Genomic DNA, 12,067 nt, shown 5'->3' on the forward strand with positions numbered 1-12,067 from the left:
CCCTCTCCCTCCCCCCCCTCTCTGTATGTGTGTGTGTTTCACCTCTTTTGATTTTCTGGTCTGGCATTATTTATTCCTTGTGGTTTCTCTAGATTAACATGTTTGGTTTGGAGTTTTCCTTCTAGCATCTTCTGTAGGAACGATTTTATGAATATTGCTTAAAATTGTTTTTAACACAAAATTTCTTATTTTTCCATCTATGATGACTGAAAGTTTTGTTGGGTATAATAGTCTGGGCTGGTATCTATCTGTGGTCTCTTAAATTAGCACATCTTTCTGTCTGGGTTCCTATGGCTTTTAGAGTTTCCATTGAAGTCAGATGTTATTTTATATACCTTTATATACCACTGATTTTTTTCCTTTCTAGTTTTTAATATCTTTTCCTTGTTTTATACATTTAGTGTTTTCATTATTAAGTTCTGGGATTTTTCTTTTCTAATCTAGTCTATTTATGCTTCTTGTACATTAATAGGCATCTCCTTCTTTAGGTTAGGAAAATTTTCATCTATGATTTTGTGAAAAATATTTACTCTGTGCCTTTGACCTAGTTTTCCTCTCCTTCCTCAATTCATCTCATGCTTAAATTTGATCTTTTTGTAATGTCCCAGATTTCCTAGATGGTGTGAGTAAGATTTTATTTTTAGACATAACATTTTCTTTGACTATGGTATCCATTTATTCTCTTGTGTCTTACGCCTCAGAATCTCTCCTCCACCTCTTCTATGCTGTTGGTGAGGCTTGCCTCTGAGGTATCTCTTTGAGGTCATTTCACATTCATTCATAAAATTTCCATTTTCTGATTTCCTTCAGGTTTTTTAAAAAATTGATCCTATTATGCTTTTAGGTCTTATACAGTTTTGATCATTTCTGTATACTGTTTATTAGTGTTTTATATAGGTTTCTTTAGGAGACTTATTCATTTTTTTCCTTAAATACCTGAATCATTACTATAAAGGCTCTCTATTGTACTTCAGATATGTTGGAATACGCTGGCAGGGTAGTTGGGCTCTAGTGGAGACATATCCTCACTGTTATTGATGGTGATTTTATGCTGGCATCTAAGCATCTGGTTTTGGGCAGATTCCAATTCTAGGCGCCAATATCTGGTCTTGTTTTAGTTGGGTAAGCATTTTACTCATTTGCTTCAGTTGCCTTCTCTGGTTCTTAGTAGAGTATGGTGGCTGTGCATTACCTAGTAGGATTCTCCTACTGGGACCCTCCTAGCTGTAGCTTCTTAGATTTTTCAATAAAATGGATTTTCTAGGTATTACAATTGATTCTTAGAAATGGGAATGGGATATAAGTGAGAGAATCCGTGGGTTGAAAAGGAACGGGGTCATCCACCAGGATCTGCATAGTACTTATGTGACTGGGGGCAAAGCATGATGGGAGGCCATAATAGGTAGTCTGCTATAGAGCAGAAGATGACTCGGGTATTAGACATGGAGGAGAGAAGGATGCCTAAACATCCAAAGTTTGGCTGTCTGCTTTGTTGGCCTACTTGCTTCTCTTGTTCGAGGATTCTCAGGCAACATCTGCTGGTGTTTGGGGCTTGGATGTCAGGATAAATGGGCAGGAAGTTAGGAAGAGAAGGTATGCATTATCTTCTGGAGATTGGGGAAAGGGACCAGGATGATGCTACAGCAGATGGTCAGTTACAGCGATGGTGATGAGATGGAGGACTTCGGTTTGGCTGAGAAGATAGAAAAATGAGGATCTGCAGTTAAGCTATCTGCTTCTCTGGCTGGAGTGGCCTGTGGGTTCTCAAGTAGCACCTGGTAGAGTTGGGGGATGGGATGAATAGATGAGTATATGGGATGAATAGATGAGTATATGGGGGTTTATTGGAGAAGATCTATGTGAACCATAGTCATATGGCTCCAGTGAACTACCACAGCTGAGATCAACTACTGAAAGCTCAGAAACTTCATATAATGAGGTCAGTGCATTTGAATTATCAACAAACAATGCATAGAAAACTGTTAAGATATGTGAAAATGAGGTAGATTTGTGATTGTGATAAAAGAAATATGGCTAGTCACATTGAATGAAAAGCTGTGATAGGATAATCACAACAAGGAGTCAGAAATCATTCTGATATTATTTCAGAAATTAAATTAGAATTATAAAATATTCTAAAACTCCTCACAAAGCAATTGACTTGATGGGGATGTTTGTGATCATAGATGTGGATATTTTAAGTGCAACAATTAAAATATAACTGCTTAATTAGTTACATTGATATATTATGTATACTATACAAAATGATATATACTAATTTGAAATAATTTCTTAAAGAATAAATCATAAACATTTGAAGTTTTATATATTCACATTATAAGAGATAAAATAGTATGAATACAGTAAATGGGCATTATTTGTGGTAATAATATACTTGCTGTTTATTTGTGGATGAAATATCTTCAACACAAGAAATTATCACAATAGTACATATCCTTCAGTCTGAATTTTCCCTATTTTACTTTCAGACATTTCTGGGACATGCAGCCTTCATTTCACACCTGTAGTAAAAAGTTTTGAAGCTAGAGAAATATATAAATAAATGATATTTTTTTTGTTCTGAAACAGTCAAAGCATTTAAAATTTATGAACTATTCTTGGGTATTTTGTTGACGTTGAATGTTTTATCTGAGATCCTTTCCTCATTTTTCTCAAAGAAAATAATGTATTAACAGCAACAATAATAATTTCCCAGAATACTGAATTTATCTTATTTTTAATTTTCCCACGTATTTTTCTTCAGTGCTTCTGCTGTTCATGCTAAATCATAAGGTTTTCTGCCTTAGGGAAGAAGATAGAAAGTTCCACCTGAAATCAAAGCATTTCTCTCCTGTCCTTAGCTTTAAAGCTTAATTCTTTGAATCCATTGTGTATATTTTTTAAGGCTTTATAACTACTTTTACATATTATATATTATATATGATTTACAGAGGCTGTGGTTATCATCATATCTCTAAGCAGAAAACACAAGCCTTGATTTGAAATACTTGCTAATTTTTTTTTTGTGGTGAAAACGTTCCCATCATAAATTATTCACTTCACAGGAGACCTGAGGCACATTTAAGAAAAGAACAGTACTCCATTTCTTGCCCTTAGGTAACACAGCCTGCCCCAGTTTACTTCTGATGGACCAGTGACTTTGTATAGTCTTTCTTTTTTTTTTTTTTAATTTAATTGCTTTTTTTATTTTTTTATTAGATATTTTCTTTATTTACATTTCAAATGCTATCCTGATCCAGATACTATTGCACATATGCCAGCAAGATTCTGCTGAAGGGACCCTGATATAGCGGCCTCTTGTGAGGCTATGCCAGTGCCTGGCAAACACAGAAGTGGATGCTCACAGCCAGCTATTGGGATGGAACACAGGGTCCCCAATGGAGGAGCTAGAGAAAGTACCCAAGGACCTGAAGGGGGCTGCAGCCCTGTAGGTGGAACAACAATATGAACTAACCAGTACCCCCTGAGCTTGTGTCTCTAGCTGCATATGTAGCAGAAGATGGCCTAATCGGCCATCATTGGGAAGAGAGGCCCCTTGGTCTTGCAAACTTTAAATGACCCAGAACAGGGGAAGGCCAGGGCCAAGTAGTGGGAGTGGGTGGGTAGGGGAGTGGGAACAGGGGTGGGGGAGGGGTATAGGCAACTTTCAGGATAGCATTTGAAATGTAAATAAAGAAAATAATAATAATAATAATAATAATAATAATAATAAAGAAAAAATTTTAAAGTACACTTAAAAATATATTGTTGGAAACAATAAAAAAAATTAGAAGCAATAGACGAAAGCCTTGGAAGCATTTTCTCTGGATTTATAGCAAAGAATTTTAGAAAGGAGAGAGAGAAATATATTGAAGCAAGCTGTACTTATGGTGATTGTAACCAGCCGCAAGATACATCTTCACATGGATAATCTTGAAACTGTATCCAGAGAGGAACAACTACTCCAGACAACATTAAAATACCTGAAGATGGAAATTCAGATTTTCTTATAATGATCTATTTTCTTTACAAGCAGAAGGACAAGAGATAGGAGTGAGGACTTGAAGTTCAACTTTTAACTGAACAAAAGAGAATACTGACAAAAAGGAAGGACTTGATGCTCTGGGAAAGGGCATTTTCCTTGCTGTGCTTATGGGAATCCAGACTAGTAAATACAGAATCCATGGCTACCTCCACCCCCTCCGCTTTCTTTGTGCATCCTTTAGTAATCAACCTTTGTTTTAAGACAGCATCTTACTTGGTAGTGCAGGCTCAGTGGCTAGAACTCGCTATATAATCCTAACTTTTCTGAAACTCAAAGCAGTCCTTCCACCTCAGTTTTCTAAGTTTGGGATTATGAAAGTGAGCCACCATGCCCAGAGAGTTATTTTTGTTCTTTTGTTTTTGTTTTTATTGGTGTTTCTAAAATACTCTACAAGTTTGTCATAAAAGAAGGATTTACTTTCTATCCATTTTAGAGATATCTGTCATGGAGACGTGAAGTCCAGCCTGGTGGAGCCCAGCTGTCCACACCAGCACAAACAGGAAGCAGAGAGAAAGGAGCACAGAAAACAGGTAGGGAGTGACAGAGACCTCGTTTCAGGTCATACCTCCAAGGACCTACTTTCTATAACAATGCCCACCTAGTTCCTTTCAACTCCTCCCATTGCATTATGTCACTACATTATGAATCTACCAAAGGATGGACCTACTTATTAGACCAGCACTCTCCTGATTTCATTATCTTTGGAAACATCATTAGAAACATAAACAGAGGTCTATATTAACTCTCTAGGTATGTCTTAATCCAATTGGTTTGACAAAATGAACCAGCATACTGAGTAAAATGCTTATGGGGACAGGCTGAATACTAGCCCTCATATGATGTTCATATCCCAATTTCCCTAAAAAAAAATGCTGCCTAACTTTGAAAAGGTGACTTAGCAGATGCTATTAATTTAGAAATCTTAAAATGGAAGGTTTATCCTGGATTATCTAGATGGGTCTCTCAGCCAGGTCTTTCCTTTACTCTGCCTCCCATGACTATTCAGTTTCCCTTCTAATCAGGATTGAAACATTCTCACTTGGGCCTTCCTTCTTGTTAAACTTATGGTCTGTGGGTTGTATCATGATTATTCTATACTGTTTTGGTTAACATCCACTAATCAGTGAGTACATATCATGCATGTCCTTTCAGGGCTGAGCTACCTTAGTCAGGATGATATTTTCTAGTTCCAAACTTCTTGCCTGTAAAATTAATGATCAGAGACTGAAGGAAAGACCATCCAGTGACCTACCCAACTTCAGATCCATCTTATGGGTGGGCAATGAACACTGAGATTATTACTGATGCTACGTTGTGCTTGAAGACAGGAGCCTAGCATGACTGTCCTCTGAGAGGCAATGCTAGCAGCTGACTGAGACAGATGCAGACACCAAACCCTGACTCTATTGTTGATGCTAAGATGTGCTTGCAGACAGGAGCCTGGTATAGCTGTCCTCTGAAAGGCTCTTCCAACACTTGGCTAAGACAGATGCAGATACAGTCAACCATTGGACTGAGCCTGGGGATCCCAATGGAAGAGTTAAAGGAAGGAATGTAGGAGCTGAAGGGGAATGCAACCCTATAGGAAGAATAACAGTATCAACTAACCAGACCCTCAGAGCTCCCAGGGACTAAACCACCAACCAAAGAGTTTATATGGGCTGGTCCATGGCTCCTACTACATATGTAGCAGAGGACCGCCTCATCTGATATCACTGGGAAGGGAGGCACTTGGTCCTGTGGAGACTTGATGCCCCCAAAGAATGGGGATGCTAGAGGGGTGAGGCTGGAGTGGTGAGTGGGGGGAGCATCCTGTTGGAGGCAAAGGGGAGGGGAATGGGGTTGGGGGTTCATGAAGGGGAGACTGGGAAGGGGGATAACATTTGAAATGTAAACAAATAAAACGATTAATAAATAAAAATCAATAAAAAATACATTGCAGGAAATATTTAAAGAGAACCTGTCCATTTCCCACACTTGAGCTGGCAACTCTCTGCCCTGTAGGGCTGGCTGGCCATGCTCTGGCAGGCAATGGCTAACCTGTTTTCATCTTGAGGAGACTCTCTAGCCTGGAGCTCCTGAAACGTCTCTGTCTCTACCCAGCTCACTAAGTTCCCAGTGGTGGGACACTACCATGCCAGCCCACAGCCTTTGTGGTGCATATCAGGCAAACCCACAATTTGCCTCTGTACTTTTCTCTCTTGAAACCAGATGAGCTGCTGTGTGAAGGAAAACACAACAAACTTAGTTCAGAAACGATGGTAACTCAACTGCTGGGCGCAACAACTAAAATCCTAATTTTGTAATCCTTATTAAATCTAAATCCTCTGGTGGCGAATCTTGACAGATCCACCATTGAACCGAGAGACACTCATAGCTACATCTTGTCCTCACACTACTCCACTCCTCTCTTCCTCAGTCCAACCCAGAAGTCCTGCCTACTCACCCAGTAACTGGCTCCTTCATTCATTAGGAGATTGGTTCACAAGAAATCGCCTGAGTATGACTCACTCCTTTTCTGTAGCCCCCCTAAGTTCTCTCAGGAGACCAGAATTCACATCAAAGTACAAATGCAAACAGCAACACCCATCCACAACAGTAGGAGAGAACAGAGTGGAAAAAGAATCTTCATTTCATATCTAATTCTCAGATTCTCTTGGAGGAATAAAGTATGAGAGTGCCTCCTAGAAAAAACATTATCTTCGGCAACATTTATAGGCACACCTTGGATTAGATCAGTTGGTAGTTTTTGAATGCCTCTATTTTTGGAAAATGTAAGATTAATGAGTGTACCTTTCAGTTCTGTATATGAATACGTTCCTGAAATGTTCTATGAATTTTAGGCAGATTTAAAAAGAAAAATAATATCTCTACCCAGGGAACAACTTAGCAGTACCTGACCAAGCGAAAATAACACAGATTTAGAGTGCCTGGGCACGTTAATGACCTACGCAAACATTAATCTTTTACTGATCTGAGCAGTACATCATATAGCTTCCTTTCTAAGCAATGCTTAGAAATCCTTTCTAATCAAAGGATATGTTGGAATTTGGTTTGTGAGTTATGACAATAAGAGTTACACATATTCAAAGAAGGATTTTTATATAAGCTTTCAATATGAAATAGAGTATTTTAATTGTGACAGTAGTTTTTCCTAATTTTTTATGAATATTACCATGTGTTCAATAATATGGACTCTATTTCTTACAGAAAGAAAGAAAAAAGAGGGAATAGGAGAAGAGACATGATATTTACTTGTTTATTCTTTTAAAAAGTACTTCAGAGTGTATCAGTTTGATGCATTATAATGCTATAGTGTTAAGAACATTGAGGTAAATATTCAACAAAATTTGATTAAATAAAACTTAAATTAGCCTAGTCAAGTAGATTGAATAATGTCCTAGATGACTTAGTATCACTTTCAATTTAATGTATGATTCAATCTTCAGTTTTATAAACAAAAACACTTTTTAACCACCCCTAAAATGTGTTTAGCTCATGCATTACATTGTTCTTCCTTTTCCTACCTTAATGTATAATATCTATAACTTGAACTCAAATAATAGACAGAAATGATATTATTTCAAAATTAGCTTTAGTTTCTCTCACCTTCAAGAAGTGGATAACTATTAACTTCCTCAAGAATCATTGTTTCAGCTCAGGAGATGGCTCAATGGGTAAAGTATATTCAGTGAAATTGTGAAGACCAAACTCAGAAACCTAGAATTCATATAAACTAAGCAAAATGGCAGGCGTCTTTAGTCCCTGCTATCCTAAAGTGAGATACAAGGCAGAGAAAAGATAGAAATGTGTGAACCATATAAACACACGCACAAACACACGCGCACACACACACACACACACACACACACACACATACACATCTGAAAAATTGTTTCTCTGAAACACCACAAGGATTGCAAGACATGAGCTGAGATTGAAGGAAGGTTTTCTCCCTTGCTAGAAAGCATTCATAATGATGTTACACATACATACGAGCTTTTGACTGAAAATATATAATTTAAAAAAAAAACAGTAGCTTTCCCTTGCACATCAGATTATTGCATGAAGAAGGACCCAAGTAGGAAGTTCTTGCATATAAATTTTTAGGTTTATTTCCAACAACAGTCAATGATTGTCCTCAAGTAACTGTGGTCAAATGAAGTATGCTCTGTATATTGTGAAACTATAGCAAATACCAATTCTATTTAAGGAATGTTTTCTATATGCATTGCTATACATGTATGCACACAATCCAGGCCTCTTCTGCTGTGCACTTCGATCATCCCAGATAGTTTTATTGTGAATGCTCTCCTGCCTGAAGTCAACTGACATCTTATTTTTATTACCACAAGATAGTTTTTTCTATGTAAGTACTTAAAAAACAGATTATATACAAGTTCCATTCCATCTGACTTCTCTCTCTTTGTACACAGTCCTGTTGTTACATATACAGGAAACTGTTCAGAAAAAAAAATGTGTTATCACACAAATATACTACAATTTACTTAACAATCCTCCCATGAATTGTTACAGTTCTTTTTTCCATATAATTTCTACTTCTAAAATATTAAGGATAATGCTTCTAAAGATATTTCATACAAATTACTTGAGACATAGGCTTTTATTTGTCTTGGGTTTACTACATATACCTGAAAAGGATCCTACATCGCAGTATGAGTGTAAACTGAATTTCATAAGTGAGCGTTAAACGCAGTGAAGTGGTATAGGTCATGTTTCTACAGCCGTGTAGGAGAGAGTGTTAGTTGGGCTCATCCTTGATAGCCTTCAGTGTTGTCAGAACTTTTAACTTAGCCATTTCTGTGACTATATACTGCTGTCCTACTGCGTGCCAACACGCATTTTCTTGATGAATAATTTTAGACATTTTCAAGAAGTTACCATACGTTTCACATTTCATGCATTTTCATTTTAAATATCCACTCACAATAGTCTTCTTTACAGTATATGTAGATATTTTCTCATTTTTGACATTTTTCTTTCTTTTTTCTTTTCTTTCTTTTTTTTTGACTTTTTTTTTCTTAATGGCATGTGCTTCTGGGAAGTGTCCTGTTATGCTTATTTTTCTCACACTGGGTGAAGACACTTGTCCCTTTCTTAGTATGCCTTTGGGTAAATAGAACTTCTTAATTTCAATGTGTTTAGGGGTAAATAATCTTTTCTCTTCGATGATTGGTGCTTTTTTTCATTAAACACTTTGCTTATAGTCCTGAAGAGCTTCCATGTTTTACTTGAACAGTTTTTCTTTGTTTTTATACTCTACTTAAATCTGCAATCTGCTTAGAATTTTATTTAAAGTCTGAGGAGATTACAGAGGAGCCAAGGATGATTTCCATCTCGATAAACAATTGTATCAGCAGTGTTTATTGCCAGATTTTCTTGTCTCTCCATACTTAAAGGATACCCTATCATGAATCAGGTTCCAGATGGGAAACTATAAAGCAAGAGTTTCTTGTTAAATTGTGTTCCTCTCACATAGTTATTAAGGCTTTATGAAGTAGCTCAGCCACATAAGCGTACACAGAGGACACAGATTTCTCTCCATCCATCCTTTCCACAGACAGCCCATGGTAACCAACTCTATGTATCAAGTCAGAACCTTGAAGTACTTCTACTCTACCTATTCAATATACTTTCTAATATTATAGAAGTGGTGTGTTTGAATGTCAAAACTAATGGAAACAATGAATTTGCTATTAAAGTTTTCCTCTAACTGTTGGTGCATATAAAGCTTATGTCTAAAATATCTGAATATTGAATAAGGCAAAGATATTGAGTGACACACCAGCTATATCAGTCAATTTATTGTGGAGCTAGCTACAAAATTATTATTTAAAAGATTTTAATAACTTTACTATATATTTGCCAATAATACCATACACAAACATATTTAGGCCTAAAATGTTCAGTGACTGTTGGCAGGTTTTCATGAATAAAATGAAGAATGAATCTTTTTTTTTCTTTTTTCTTTTTTTTTTTTTTTCTGTGTCTATGGAGAAAGTTTTTTTTTCTTTAGATATTTTCTTTATTTACGTTTCAAATGTCATCCCATTTCCTAGGCTCCCTCTGAAAACCCCCTCCCCTTATCCCCTTCCTGCTCTCCCGGATCACCAACCCACCCACTCCTGATTCCTGGCCCTGGCATTTGTCTACACTGGGGCATAGAGCCTTCACTGAACCAAAGGGGGCTCTCCTCCCATTGGTGACCAACTAGGCCATCCTCTACTGCATATGTAGCTGGAGCCATGAGTCCCATCCATGTGTACTCTTTGGTTGGTGGTTTAATCCCATGAAGAGTGAATGTTAACCCTTCTGTGAATGGTGGCTCCATAGAGAAGTCCCCTCTATCTTTGTGTAGTAAGAGGAGATGTCATTCTACTTCTACCAGGCTCTGAACACTTTCAGAGAAGATGGCAGCTGTTAGAGAAGCTTTGCTAAGTCGTTGGAGTTCTGACAGTGTTTGGCTTCACTTCTGTTGCATTTTAATAAAATTTTTTACATAGAAAACCTTTAGGAGTCTTGTGCACTAAATGAAGTGGTGAATTAATAAATGAATTTAATCTGTAAATTTTCTAGATAATTACTGATGAATATTAGAAACATATCCTGAACTTCCTTTGGAAATACTAAACATACTTAGCACATTCTAATGCATAATCTTCTTATACCTCCATAGGTGTGCTTTTAAGAAGGGGTCTTTCTCCCAAAGCCATTAGCTAGGGTTAAGGCATATCTGATGATAGAGCTGGTGGTCAGGCTCTGTGGAATTTCCCCAGCTCCTGGAAGTTTTTAGCTTCACTAGTGAGGCACTAAGTCCCATGCATAATTCCCTGTGCTGCTTCTCAATTAATGTGGACTTTCCCTATTCCATGAGAAAGGTGTGTTGGAGGCAGATCTTTTCCCTTACCATGGAAAGATAAGCACAGGTTTCTATGTATGACATGGCATCTACGTCTTTCTTTACCCAGGTTGGCAGTGACTCCATACTGTGCTTCTTGATGTTGGGGAATATGTGGGGTAGTCTGTCTCATAACCATCTGTGATGTAAAACTGTCATGTCTGGAGCTCACAGTTTTCTTAGACTACTGCAGCTCTGGCTCAGGACCCATTCTATGATGATTTGCTGCCTGCTGTGATGTACTTCTAGCATCAGACCAGTCTTGCCAATTGCAGGTGATGCTTGTTGAAATATAAGTCTGTCCAACTTTGGCTCTTGATGTCTGCTTAGGACTGGAGTGGATTTGGTGGGCCTGTCTACAGAGATTAGCCTGGGTATAGCAGTCACTGGGATCCACTAGCTATACTCATGTGTGATTCCCTATCCTGCTTCTCTGTTAATGTGTACTTACCCTATACTAAAGGAAAAGTGTATTGAAGGCAGATCTTTGTCTGCCAGACTACAAGTCCAGAGCAGTGGATTCTCTGCCCACTGCTGAGTTTCCTACAGTTAAAACTGGAACTAGGATCCAATTTTAATGTATGGATTTGATTCTCTTCCAAGTGACTAGGTCTCTTCTGCCTCTACCACTTGGAATTAGAGAAGGCATGATGCAGGCGTTTTTGTTCCCTTCCTTCTTCTTGTGTCTTTATAGCTGTGCTTAAAAATCAGTAATAAATAGTGTCTGTAGTTCTTATGTAAGTAGTTTCCTCCGTAAATAGCTTTCCAATTGATTGTTCTGTGAGGAGAGGACAGTTAGAGAACGTTATTCAGCTATTGTCTTGCTGCCTCCACTTTCGTTTTGAAATGTAACAGCATCTCATAGCTATGTAATACATAGCATTCTACATAAGTGAAATGTGTCAAATGTTTGAGACATATGCAGGTAGAAGCCCACCTCAAGAATACCTGTGTCAGAAGGTGAGCCATCTTGGTTCCAGTGCACTGCTGGGGAGAGGGCAGACTCTAGAAGAGTCACAGCTTCTGGGAAGGAACCCGTGTCTGGTTCCAGTCATCCAGCGCCTTTCCCCACCTGAGGAGGGGTATTCACCCGGGACCAGTCC

Source organism: Mus pahari, chromosome 12, assembly GCF_900095145.1.
Source record: "Mus pahari chromosome 12, PAHARI_EIJ_v1.1, whole genome shotgun sequence".
NCBI lineage: Eukaryota > Metazoa > Chordata > Mammalia > Rodentia > Muridae > Mus > Mus pahari.